Source organism: Paramormyrops kingsleyae, chromosome 5, assembly GCF_048594095.1.
Source record: "Paramormyrops kingsleyae isolate MSU_618 chromosome 5, PKINGS_0.4, whole genome shotgun sequence".
In the NCBI taxonomy this organism is placed as follows: domain Eukaryota; kingdom Metazoa; phylum Chordata; class Actinopteri; order Osteoglossiformes; family Mormyridae; genus Paramormyrops; species Paramormyrops kingsleyae.
In genome coordinates this window covers 6,747,485-6,761,791 of record NC_132801.1, presented here as the reverse complement: position 1 = coordinate 6,761,791, position 14,307 = coordinate 6,747,485, and positions in this window count along the sequence as shown.

Below are 14,307 nucleotides of genomic sequence, written 5' to 3'. Positions count from 1 at the left end.
CACTGAGCGTCAAATAGGTGAAGGTTTCAGATGGGTTGGTTATTACATGATGCTGCAGACACTGTTTACACAAACTCTTCTCTCCCAAAGGCACATTTGGGTTTGCAGTTTAAGTACCAAACCTTTTTACTCTCTCTGAGTATATTACTTAAATTTTTGTCGTCTTGGGTGGTAAAGAGATTCATTAATTTTTATTGTATCATTCATAACAGGCTTGTTGGACATAAAAGTAAATTGTTGTAGTGTTACATGCGCATGAGGCTATGCTTCTTTTTTAAAGGACACCGGCGTAAAATTGGTATTTTGGCATCATTCATACAACTAAAACTTCCATTGTCCATAGTCTGGCAGGTGCCTGTCAACCCATCTTCTCCGGGTACGCCAACTTCTGCCCGTTTCACTCTCTCGCGGATGGTGCACTCTGTTTGCTCTTTACAGCTAGGGGGTGCTGGTGGTGTTGCTTGGCCAAGGCTCTACGTGACCAGTGTCGGTGCAGGTTGAAGCCCAAGACCGCTGTATTGTCAGGATGGACTTCACTGCAGTTCCGTTGACCCGGAGCCTCTTTTGTTAGCTAAAATGAATCGTTGTGTGGAAACTGGGGGAGTTTTGTGCTGCCCATGTCACAAACGCTAACGTATCTGGGACGTGGCTCACGGGCTGCCCATGACCTCAGGGCAGTGTTCTCTGTAGTGCTAAGCCGTGCGAGAACGTGCTAAGCCGTGCGAGAACAACGGCCTGAGTCCCCACCCGCCAGGCCCGTGTGTGATTTGGCTCCCGCTTCAGCTCGCACATCTGATGTGCCACTGTGCTCTAAATGCATAGCTTTATGTCTCCTCATAATCTGTGCAAAGACTGTTTTATAGCCGCTTTTTCCCGACACTAAGGAGCACCTGGTTCATTGGACAAGTAATATTTGTCAGCAGGAGCACATCTACCACGGTGTACTTTTTGAGTTATTTCCTGTATTGTAATCTGGAAATGGCTCTGTCAGAATCCCGATAAACACCATAATTCTTATGGGAAAACTGCTGTATTACCTCTACCACAGTTGCTAAGGGAGGCTGTGGGGTCACAAGGATGGGATGCTTAGCTGGTGGGGGTGTGTGTGATGATGACTTGGCTGGTGCTGTGGGCCATGCTTTAGCAGGTTAGGATGTTGTGGCCATGATCAGAAGGTTGCTGGTTCAAATCCCTGGGTTGGCAAAGAAATTCCGCTGTTGGGCCCTTAAGTAAGACTCTACTGCTCCGGAGACCGTCTGACCATATTCTCTCACAAAAAGGTCTGTCCCTTTGGATAAAAGCGTCTGCTTATATCAATAAAATGTAAGTGACTATAAAAAAATGGATGAAAATGTGAATGTTGGAAAAACATCTTGTATAAAATCTCAAGACGCATTGAAGCCTCTAGTACTGAATTGCTGGGGTTTCCTAATATGTGCAGCGTTTTTGTTCATTGTGTCCATTCTTCAATTATTCCATTATAGGTGTCCGCAGGCTTTAATTCATGCTTGTGGTTCCAAGACAAATGAGGATATATTTATACTGTTAGTTGGCTGAGTAGCATGTATCTCATTATTCCTAAAAGCTGCAGGTCAAGCAATGTCCGTGAAATGGCTTCGGTGTGATGATTATAATAGTGATATTGTACGAATCGGGCATTATGTGATCTAACAAATCATGGAGCTAGAGGCAGTAGCTTCACCATCAAGGCGGTTCAGGATGGCACACGGCCGAAATGATGGCATTCGGTCGCGTTTGGCTTGTTTTGCGTTGGGGGTGGGGTGGGGAGAGACACCTTCAAACGTTGAAGGGCAGTCGTGTCCGCTGATGGCCTGTCAGGTTGTCATGCCGTTACCCTGGTACGCCACACTGGGGCAATGTGTCGCCGGGTTTGGAGGCCCGGTCTGACAGGAACCGCTGGCTGGTGGGGGGTTGGGGCAGGGGGGGGGCTGCCCGGCACTGGCTGGAGGCTGGCATGTTATCAGTCATGCTTTGCATCCCAAATAAACCCCCCTGGCAAACTGGTGTTAACCTTGACAGGAAGCATGGAGAGTGACACTCGCCTCCCCAAACCGGTGCCCTGTGCAGTCTGACCCTTACTTGCTCGTGTCTCTGTGCTTTATTCTGCTCTGAACCATCTTCTGTCACTTGTGTGCATATGTGTTGGTATTTATTGCTGATCTGCCTCTGCAATCCTTCATTTGCTCACTGACTCACCCGCGATCTCTCTCTCACCCCCCCCCCCCCCCATTTCGTTCCTGTCTTTCAACTCCTCCATCCCTCTTTCCGTCCTCATCCTCACTCACTCCCTTTTCCCCTTCAACCCTCCGCCTCCTCCCCTGCCCCTCCCTAACCATCTCCATCTCTCAATCACAAACCCCCCCCCCCCCCCCCAGCCAGTCAAGGTTAGGGATGTGACCGGTTTAAAAATAGTTCAATAAAACGAAGAGGCAGACGGAGCGGCCTTAGCATACAGAGCAGGCAGCTGCAAAGAAAGAGAGAGAGAGAGAGAGAGACGCCGCGTAATACCACTGGTATGGGTGGGGGCGATGGGGGGAGGAGCAGGGGGCATGAGATGAGAAACAGCGAGAAGAAATAAAACGGAGAAACAGCAAAAGGAAAGTCAAAGGAGGTGAATCGGGTGAAACAAACAGGCAGAGATGGAAGTGCGTCTTTTCGGGTTTGGCCCTGAAAATCGTTTTCTGAGGTGACCCCGTGTTCCTCGTAAAGACGGAGGTCGTCTCTTCAGGTCGATGGACCTTTTCTTTCTTGAGAGAAATTTGGCGTTCCGGAACTCGGAAACGTAACGCGTGTTTTGCCGTCGATGGTTTGGCAGCGATCACGGTCTGATCTCTTGCGCCTGGAATCGCAGCCAAGCATCACAAACCAAATCACGGCGCGCAGGTAAAGTGAGAACTCGGGCGTTGCGATGCGGTCAAGGAAATGCCCGTCGCCGTCTCCATGACTCATTATTTAACAGCAACGTGGAGGAAACATATTGACTTTTCAACATGTGGGTCGGCTGGCATTTCCCTTTATTTACAGGGGCGTCTTGCATAATCCGCTGTCATCAGTTCTGCTTTTCGGGAAAATAAAATTCCAACCTGCTGCCAAAGACTGCCTTCCGATGGAGCTGCATGCACCTGTTACAGTCATTGGGGTTACCAGCCAGCCCCATTTGGTTAAACATCTTCCTCAAGGGCATCTCCACCCCCTACAGCTGTAAACCTCCACTAACACGTCCAGCTCATTAATGACCCTACATGCATCTCAAAATTAGCTGATAATGAGGAAGAGGCAATATCTGCCTTGGTTAAGTGATCTGAATAAAGTAAGGAATTTATTACATTAAGTCATGGGCAGGCCTGTTAATAAACTGGTTAAGTTTTACGAACTGGTAAAATACAAGATGGCTGTTAATGAGGATTCCAGTGTGGGTCTGTATGCAGAACTGCATTGGAATACATGATGATTACCTTACAAAATACAAGCTGGATCTGGATCCGATATAAAGATTTTACACATGGAAGCTAATAAGCTAACGAAATCAGCGCTAAGAACCGGGAAAAAAATTCAGTACTTACAAATCAAGTATTGTGAAATCTGCAATAGAATAACTACCAAAAAAATAGCCGAAATGACTCTGCGTTACACTAATCAGTGTTTAAATGACGTTTTGCATTGTGTACCAGAGATCAATGGCAGTCGGCTTTGACAGAGACGCGCCCCCAGTTCACCCCTTGGGTCGGTGTAAAATGCCATCAGCGTCCTTGGTCGAATGCCCAGATCTTCAGCTAACGCTAAAGCTGCATTTTGCCATAGCATTATGCAGCTTCCTGTGCATGACTTTAGACACCCTTAGATTAAAGTTGTACAGATTCTGAATGAGCTCTCTAGCCCCCAAAGTTGACCTGTTTATTATGGTACTTATCCTCAACCACGTACCAGGTGCTGGAGCCCAGCAATGAATCTAAACCGCATTGTTCTTGTGATGTAACCAGCAGTAGCCAAGTGCTACAACGAATTAGCATCTCCCCAGCAGAGCAGTGTTTAGGCTGGGATTTATTTCTCATTCACTAACAGCATGGTTCCTTCAAATCCTGTTATTTCCAGTGTTGTATCTATTGTCCTACAATAATGTTCATCCCTTCTAAGTCCGAATAGATGATTTGCTGGGCAAAATAAGGGTGAGACAAGCCGGTATGTCAATCAAAGGAGAAGGTATGAGGAACCACAGTTGTGGCCAGTGGCTGAGCACAGATTGTAACCTGTAGACAAATTAAATAAGATGGAAAAACATTATGGGATCTAGTGCTGAAGCTAGTCGTACTTGTTGTTGTCCCGAACGGGTAATGTTAGTGTTCTTTACGTCCTCAAAGTGCCACGACCTTGTAGCCGTGGCTAACGCTAGCTACCAGTGTGCTCTGTCTGGTGCCGTCTCGCCGAGAGGCGCCGTGACCACGTCTCGCATGAGCCGAAGCAGGTCAGCAAAGCGCTGGCTTTTCCTGTCATCCTTAACAAGGGGGCGGTTTTGTCCGGAAAAATATCTGAGCCTTTCTATCGACCGAGAGCGAGTGCCAGATCCAGCCGGGCGGAGGCAGCGCGTCATCGGACCCGAGCTCACGGGCCTCCTCCGTTTTCCGTGCCGCACACCTTGGCTGGCTCGACATCGTAGCGGTGGTGTGCGTGCAGGACATGTGCGTGTTCGCAGAAACGCAGCCCCAGACGAGCAGCGCTGTGTCGTGTATAGTATAAGGTACTGCCTCCTCTTCAGTCTCTCTCTCTCCCTCCCTCCTCCTCCTCACTCTCTTTCACCACAGAACACCGTGGCCTCGCAGCAGCAGACATTGATTTAGAGGAAGGAGAGCCACTCTGTTTGATAACCCCCCCCCCCCCCCCCACCACCAACAACCAACCTCCATCCCTTTTTCAGCATCTCCATTTTTCATGTCCCTTTTTGGGTGGGGGACACCCAAATCATGGAGGAATGCATTCAATACTCAACCTCGCATGCATGCATTGATATATAAATACAGAGATGCACACATGCATCTTCACGTGTTTGTCGCACCCTCAGCGACGTGGTAGAGGCTGCAGCCCGTTTGTGTGAGCACACACACACACACACACACAAGCGTACACGCGCATACAGGGCCTGCGCAGGCACTGCTGCGAGCAGCAGTGATGCGTGGGGAATACAAACAGACCTGCGCAGATATATGCAGACATACATTAAAGGTGCAGTCAGACACATGACCAGAACAGGGATGGCGAGGCTGTTGCAGGCACAGTTGTGGGGGGGGGGTGGGGGGGATGAGGAAGAGGGGCCGTTCCCATGGAAACGGAGCAGTCAGCACATCTGTATGTTTTTTTTCCCCCCCCCCGTTTGCCATCACTTCCCATTGCCATCTTCGCTGTGTCGTCCACAACCGAACTGGGAAGCCTGCATCCCGCCCAGATGCCTCCCCGCTGGGACTCGACCCCGAGGCTGACCGGCTGCCCCCCCCCCGCGGTCCCTGTTTACCTGCAGAGACCGCACACAGCTGCAGCAGCCTTTCTCCCACCAGCGCCGACGGCTTAAGTCGCCCGACACTCTTCGCATTCGCGTCCGTTTGACAAACGCGCTTCACGTGACTCTGGACTCACACACTGCGCCGGTGGCCATAACCTTAAAAATGATTTGTATAGACATTTTAACTCGCTATATTTTACATTCTTATTGCTATCGTGTGACTTCCATATATGCATTACGAGCCGAAGGGGATTGATTATTTGCTTCTTACCTATTAGTCCGCTCCATTTTCTGAAAGGGGGTGCGATCATCCTAATTACACATTTAAAATGGTGGACCTACAATATAATGTGTTAAGTGTTACCACTGGCTTTCCAAGAAAGTGTAAAAAAAAAGGCATAAAATAACATATGTAATATGAAATGAGTATCTTATAATGTCAAAAGCATCCATCCATCCATCCATCCATCCATGTTTCAAAGCTTGCAGAATAAAGGCTTTGAGAGTGAGGCACCTGGACCCTGTCCCATGCAGCTAGGGCACAAAGTAGAGGAATATTCTAGATGGGTTGCCAGTCCATTGCAGGACACACACTATGGGCACCTTGCGGATGCCTGGTCACCTGACTGACAGCAGAGGCGGGGGGTGGGAATCCGGTCTGCAGTCCCGGAGGAGGGGGCTGCTGGGACCCCGCTGAGCCCTCGCCTCGCCATGTGTCAGAAACACCTGAGGATCCTTTTTCATGCCCGTCTTGATCATTTCCATCTGCCTAAATCATTAATGGATGCTGGGCTCCTCCTTGCCCATCTTTGATCCATCTGCTGATTATCTGTGGAGTGTCAGTCAGTATTTCTCCTAAAGAGGGCTTTGTGATTGAGGTCACGGTTTCCATGAGCCCCTCATTCTCTTTTATTTTAAGTTATACCTGGCTTCAGAGCAGTCTTCTATTAAGCCAGATTATACCTTTAAGTATTTTTTGTCCAAATTTAAAACTGAACGGCTGTTGCAGATAACAGATGTGTTTCCATCATTTTGGTTCAATGAGCAGTTCTGTCCAAAGAAGAGGGTTATTGTGTTATTTCAGATTCCACACCTGTTAGCCTTTAAGGGGACAGAGCCAATCCCAGGGCAGACACGCTCACACAACGGGCACTAGTGACACCTGTTAGCCTTTAAGGGCTCAGAGCCAATCCCAGGGCAGACACGCTCACACTACGGGCACTAGTGACACCAGTTAGCCTTTAAGGGGACAGAGCCAATCCCAGGGCAGACACGCTCACACTACGGGCACTAGTGACACCAGTTAGCCTTTAAGGGCTCAGAGCCAATCCCAGGGCAGACACGCTCACACTACGGGCACTAGTGACACCTGTTAGCCTTTAAGGGCTCAGAGCCAATCCCAGGGCAGACACGCTCACACTACGGGCACTAGTGACACCTGTTAGACTTTAAGGGGACAGAGCCAATCCCAGGGCAGACACGCTCACACAACGGGCACTAGTGACACCAGTTAGCCTTTAAGGGGACAGAGCCAATCCCAGGGCAGACACGCTCACACTACGGGCACTAGTGACACCTGTTAGCCTTTAAGGGGACAGAGCCAATCCCAGGGCAGACACGCTCACACAACGGGCACTAGTGACACCTGTTAGCCTTTAAGGGGACAGAGCCAATCCCAGGGCAGACACGCTCACACTACGGGCACTAGTGACACCTGTTAGCCTTTAAGGGCTCAGAGCCAATCCCAGGGCAGACACGCTCACACTACGGGCACTAGTGACACCAGTTAGCCTTTAAGGGGACAGAGCCAATCCCAGGGCAGACATGCTCACACTACTGGCACTAGTGACACCAGTTCACATGACTGCATGTTTTTGGGCTGTGGGGGTAACCCCGTATCGATACCTCAGACAGAACCAGGAATTGGCCTCCCAAAGCCCACGTGGTGGGATGTTGCATTACTACCTTCTCAGCCTCCTCATATTGCACTTTCGGCCATTGATGTAAGGGGTAGGCATCCCTGCTTCTTGCGTGCCAGTATCCAGCATTTTTCCATCCTGCCTGGTCTCTGATGGACCACACCTGATCTGAGGCAGACAGTAACTCATCAGGTAGGATAGAGAACCTGCTGGATGCTGGCCCTCCAGGATCAGGGTTACCTACCCTTGATGTAGGTATTTAGGTTGTATCTGGATCAAAGGTGCAACAGAAGAGCCCATCTTTGTGACTCTTTAACCATCAGGTCCCTAACTCTAACCCTAAAAGAAATCATTCTTCAAATCCCATCATACTATTCTGGATAAGCGACTGGAAGATGGAAGCGGGGGGGGGGGGCATGTATCCTCTAATATTAAATTAGCCTTTTTTCATCCCCATAATATGTCCATCTTTGTATTTAAATTATTAACTTGTCCCCCCTCAACATCAAGCTGTCTCCTACGCTGTCCGTTGGTTGGTTGGCTGGTTGGTTGGATGGATGGATAGACAGATGGATGGACAGATGGATGGATGTCCGTCCTTTTAAATGGAGGAAATCTTCACCATACACCATAAAAAATCTGTAACCAGACGGGCAGAGGGGTTATTCCAGTGGGAAAATGCTACAGCCGTGAGGGTGAGATTTAGGAGACATATTTTTCCTTCCTTCCATGTCACTCCAGGTGCTTGGATATAAGTGACATGGTGCTTGGACTCTCCTCTCACATCTCCCACACCTTCCCTCCTCCTCACTCCCCCAGCAGCCCGGCCAGCTGTCCAGCCATGAATACCGCATCTTCCGTCTGCTCTGATCGGCACACGACTGTCTGCGATCGCTCTGCTCAATCCTCCACCCTCACTGTAGGCCATCGCTCCATTCATCATTCTCTTTCTCTCTCTCTTTCCTCTCTTCCTCTCTCTCTTTCTCTTTCTCTCATTCGCTCTTTCTTTTTCTCTCTTTCCCTCCCTCTCTCTCATTCACTCTCTATTTCTCTTTCCCTCTCTCTCCTTTATTTCTTTCTTTCTCTTCTCCCCCCTCTGCCTTTTTCTCTCTCTTTCCCTCCCTCTCTCTCTCTTTCTTTATCTCCTTTTCTCTCTCTCTTTCCCTCTCTTCTCCCCCCCTCTCTTGGAGTTAAGAGGGGCAGTCGCTCTAATTAGAATGCGGGGGACCAACCCGCTGCTGCAAATTGAAAACATATTGATTCTTGCTCTGCTCTCTCCTCTGTCTGTGCAGGGAGCTAGCGGAGGAGGACAGAAGATGGTGTGGAGGGGAACAGAGGGGCATTTTCAGGGGGGCGGGGGGGGGGGGGGTGGTGACAGGCAGAAACCAAAACGGGAAGAGGTTAACTACAGCCAAAAGGTAGACGGCGTGTTCCAGGGGGCCGAGAGAAAATGGAAAGAAATGGAGGGAAGAACGTGGAGGAGCCGAGACAGATAGATGAGCAGGAGCGACGGCAGACACAGGGAGACGTGGGGCAGGGAGGTTCAGCGAAGGAGCTGTGCAGACGAGGAGAGGAGAATGTCAGCGGATGAGAGACTGAGGATCAGGGAAACGCGAGCGAGAACCTGCGGTGGATATAGATTCAGCTCAGGTGAACGAGGGTAGAAGAAGGGGCCGGTGAAGAACGGATTCAGGCGAAAGAGTGCAGAGCCCCAACACACTAGCTGGGTGATTACCACCAAGTACCATATTCAAGCCGAAATAAGGGAAGGGTAAAGGTCAGAGGCGTGTACAGGTCACAGGAGCACTTACCTAAGTTGAAAGCTGATTGGCTCCCATGTTGCTCCCCTTCCTGTCACTCACTGATTCAAAACAAATCATTGGCTCACGATAAGGCTGGCATCTCTGTATGAATTATGGCCCCTTTTATGCCCCCCACTTTAAAGAACATTGTAGAATCCCCCCCTGGTGAAATAATGAGATGAAGAGTGACTCGTCAGATCACAAGCAGGTTTTGCGGGGTGACGCAATAAATGCGGCAGGTTCCGCGTGCGCTGCTTGTTAGCATGTCTGTCCTCCACAACTGCATCACACGGGAACATAAGACCTGGGTTAGGGTGCCGCTGTCAGACCGCGAAGATCTCCTCGCTGTACCTGTGGCCATCATCTGCACAGCATAGGGGTGATACAGATGCCCAAACACTGGAGCACGTATTCTGCTTGTAGACCGTGAGCGAGGGTGCGCGCGAGGGTGCGCGCGATGGTGCGCGTGATGGTGCGCGTGATGGTGCGCGTGATGGAACGGCACGTACCGGCGCTGCAGAGCCTCGGGATGACTGTGCTCTGTATATAGACTCCATAGAGGATAATTACAATGTATGCAGAAACATCAAAGGGAACTTTTCACGGCTCAGAAGCCTTAATGAGGATATGGCTGCCTCCGTATGAGCTCTGCGGTCCATACCGGGAGCCCCGCAGAGAAGGAACACGGATGAGCAGTGGAGATAGGGGGAGAGCAGGAGCACCAGCCGACTACCCAAATGTTACCTCATAGAAAAGTTAGTAGGAGCTGTCATACTTGTCATAGTTTTATTAAATCACCCTCAACCCCCTCCACCAACAGTGGCTGTTTATCCACATTTGCATATGTATCCAATGAGCAAGGAGAAGAGGCGTTACTGGCCAATCAGTGCCTCCACCTGACAGCCAATCACAGCTGGCAGAATGAACCAATGGGAACTGGCTCGCTGATGCTCAGCGACCCAGACAATGACCACACCTTGCTGTTGTGGAAGCAGGCTCATTTTCCCTGTATTCTACAACATCAGCATGCCCCTCGGGGGTTGAGCAGCCAGTCGCCCATGGTAACCCCCCCCCCCAAAGTTTTTCATACCCCTCCTTCTGTCTTCCGGCTTACTCTTCCCTTTCCCTGTTTCATGCACCATATATGTATATTATGTAGTAACAGATTGCCTTTCACTCCTATCCAGTGCCTTGTTGTGAAAGGCACTATATAAAGATAAATTGAATTCAATTATCTGAAGACAAGCTTCTCAACGAAGGACATCCTAAAGGTGGAAGGGGAGTCAGAACTCATATGGTGGAGGAACTACTGCTTGGTTATGAGGAGCTTTTGAAAAGTGGTTCCTGAGCAAACAGGTGATATGTGGTGAATAATGAGACGATGGGCGTGGAGTTTGGGGAGGTGCAGCGGCTCGGAGAAATCTGCTGAGGGGTCGTCGCGTCTCAGCCCTTGGGAGGGCCCAGGTCCCGTGCCCCCGCCCTCGGGACATCGGCGTGATCTACGCTGACGAATCCCTTGGTCAATTCCCAGAAAGCACCGGGGCCAAGCACACTTCCCCCTAGCAACATCAGGCCACCTGGCGCCCCCTTTGCCCCCCCTCCCACCACCCACCCTAAGGGGGAACGCCAGGCGGCTCGGAGGCGGAGAACGCGCCACAAACTGGAGCTGCCACCTTGCTCCGTTTTGGTCGGAGAATTGTGTCATCCTCTGGGCTCGACCACGCTGCGAATATCTGCTGTCCCTATAGGCCAAGTGAGAGCTTTTATTTTTAAACTGTCCTTGGGACCAGATTGAAAGAACGGGGGGGCTGGCGGTGGCGGGAGGTTTCGGTGCGAGCGAAGAGATGGCTGGTTCAGACGAAGAGGTAGGCCTTAGAAACAGCGGCCTGCCGTCGCCGCTCCCTACCTGACAGCCACAAGCACAGGCACTGGGATAGTTTTCTAATGTGCCTTAAATGGGAACGTAATTGTGGTGGTTTTGACAGGATGACTCAGTAACTGGTTAACACTAAGTGGGACAGAAAACAGAAAATTACACAAAAACAAAAGAACACAACAATTATCTGGGGTTGTGCAGCAGGGCCCTGACTGAATTCATTTCTGCGTCGCGGCTAATGTTGCTTTTTTAACGTAATCGTGTTGTTTTCCGGCGTTTGGTGGCTCAGTGAGTCATATTGTGGCCTCACGTTTTCTGAGGTGGGGGGAGGGTTGATCCCCCCCCCCCCTTGTGGTCATGTGATCCCTCTGTCTGAGTGGGTTTCCTCTGGGTGTTCCGGACACAGGGTAAGGCAGTCTGGAGTCTCTGAATTGCACATATTGTTTGCTCTGTGATTGGCTTCTGTCCCATCCTATGTGTGTTTTCTGCTTCTTTTCAAGGGTTGTCAAAAGTCTGCATTTCCTAAGCCCGTGTTTCTCAACACCGCACTTGGAGCCCCAGACAGTCCGCATTTTTGTTCCTTCCCAGCTCCCAGCGCAACTGTACCACCGAATGTTCTTGATTGTCTGGTTCATTCTTGATTGCTTGACACAAGGATCAAGGCATCTTGGCAACTGGGAGGGAGAAAAATGTGGACTGGCTGGGACTGGATTGAAACACCCTGAGGTTAAGGAAGATTTTCTCAGGGGGGCTGGGATGTCTAGCTTCTGCCCTGACTGAGATCCAGCTCTAACACACTCCGACAGCTAGGTGCGGCGTACTTCAAGTCAGTGATGACGGGGGTCTATTGCCCTTTAAGGACGCGCTAGGTCAAGCCGCCCCTTAGTACCAGGCCCAAACCCCGGGGGTGACACTCTCCCTGCGTCTGAGAGAATATCTGCAGGGTCATCAGGACATTAATCGCCGCTATGTTCATTTATGACGCTGCTGTTTTTGCCCGGCATGTTTCTTAAGCTCTTTGGAGGAAGCTGGGACAGGATCTGAGCTGAAGTGATTCATTACAGACCCCCCCAGCCTTGATGTCTTTTCAACCTGCATCTCGTCGGCTGCAGCACGAGGGAGACACGGTGCAGGGACGGCAGAAGCCTCGTCTGTGCCGCTCCCATATGAATGAATCAAATAAAATTAGCCGGTGGTCCCAGAGGCGCTTTTCAGGAGGCTGTCGGGGGACTCGCTGTTTAGGCGTCCATGGAAGGAGGGGGGTGTCCACTTCCAGCACAGCGGGGATCCTGGAGAAGGTGTTTGACTGGGGACTCCCAGTAATCATGCGCAATTAGCTGCCAAGGGAACTTTCAAAGGGTTTCCTTCTTTTTTTAATATTATTATTTTTTTTAACTTAGGAGTACGGTTTTTCTCCATTCTAAACTCCCAAGAGCTTATTTCCTAGGGGGGGGGAAATACGCACCCCAGAGGTGCTTTGCAGAAGGCCCCCCTGTGAGTGCAGATTGGTCAGCAGGTACCAGAGATGGCTGGTGTGGTGAGCAGACCTGGAAGAGCTGAGCAAAGGTCATACCCTGATGTTGCGAGCAGGAACCGGAGAGATGCTCGCAGATGCAGGTGTGTGAACTCAAACTCCAGATCCTCCGCTGATCCTCCGCTGATCATTCAGGCGGCTGGATACTGTATGAGGCGGCAAGAATTAGCCTGCAAGCTAAACTACCATGAGCTGCTAAGTGAAATGTAGCCCTTTAGCCCAGTTTTAATTGACTCACATTTGACCAGCATGGTCCCCTGCTGAAGTTCTCCTTTGTCTCCTTGAAATGCGTCTTAAGTTTCCGTCTTGCCTCCTTTTCAAAGCACGCCTGGAGCCACCAGATGGGTCAGAAACGTACCGCGCGGAGCTGCCGCGATTCTGGCCCAGTTCTGCGACACAGACGGGACAGGGCTGTTTTTTTTAAGGGGGGGGGAGGGAGAGAGAACAATTTGCCCTTGGTGTCTCCTTGGGCTCGAAAACCTGGGTGGAGGACACCTAGGGCAAGGGAAAAGCCGAAGAAAGTTTCGGTTGTATGGAGTGAGTGGGGGGAGGGGCAGGGTGCAGTTGGGGCAAATCGGTGACCATCGCTGCAGAGAGGCTGGCCCTAAGACACAGGTCCCAACCAACCAAACAAGATGGAGTGTCTGGATGCAGTAATAAACGGTAATAAACGGAAATCAATGGGGATTTTAAACAGCAGAACTCATATAAAAGAGAGTCTTGCTCCAAGATCATCTGTTTTCGCAACATGAATTATATCCATCGGAATTGCTTTGGAAATTCGGCATCATCTAGAGACTGTCTAATTAAAGATTTCAGATGACGAATATTAGGCCTGTCTAACAAGGGCAAGGACATAGATAAAATATAGCATTTTTGAGCACGTCTAGCTAATTAGGTGAAGGGACACGTTGGTTGGGTTAGCTCTGGTCTGTTGTCAGCACCCATCACAGATATAGCCAATGATGGCGCGGCGCAGGGATCGAGCCCCCGTCATGCAGTGAGCTGGAACTCTCATGGCCGGAAGTACCGGATCTGCCTCTTTCCGGTGGTTTCTGTGTGTCTGGGGCCTTGCCAATTACTGGGGTCTCTGTGTTCACCATCGTTTTTGGACACAAGCTGTTATGTTTTTTTTTTGTTTTGTTTCCTTGCTACAATGGTGCCCTTAGTCCTTCCTTGTGTGCCTCTACTGAAAGTTGGACCATGAAAAGATGGGTGCCAAGCAGAGAGGTCGTGGGGGGGGGATGGGGCTGGCGCGGAGGACAGGGATCATGCTAGGCGTCGTTAAGCAGAGCCAGGCCAAAGCAAGGCTACTTATAACATATGAGCCTTTGTAACTGCTGGCCTTCTTTCGGGGGGGAATTTTTTGCTGTAGCCCTCGTGACTCACAAGCTCCGAGTCACGACTGCATCATGTGATCGGGTGCCGCCAGCAGCTGTTTGGGGCTTTTAGTTCCGATGAATGAACTAAACGCAGAGCGATTGGAATAACGCCAAGGGACATTGAAGCGGCTACCCACCAGAACCTGCCAGTAGCAACTCACGACTGATGCTGCTGCTCGGCCTGCGGGGGGGTGATGGACCCCATTGACTGGCCACTCGGTTGTTGTGGAAGGTTGAGGGTTCACATCCCAACAAGTGGAACCCCTAAGCAATTGACCTAAG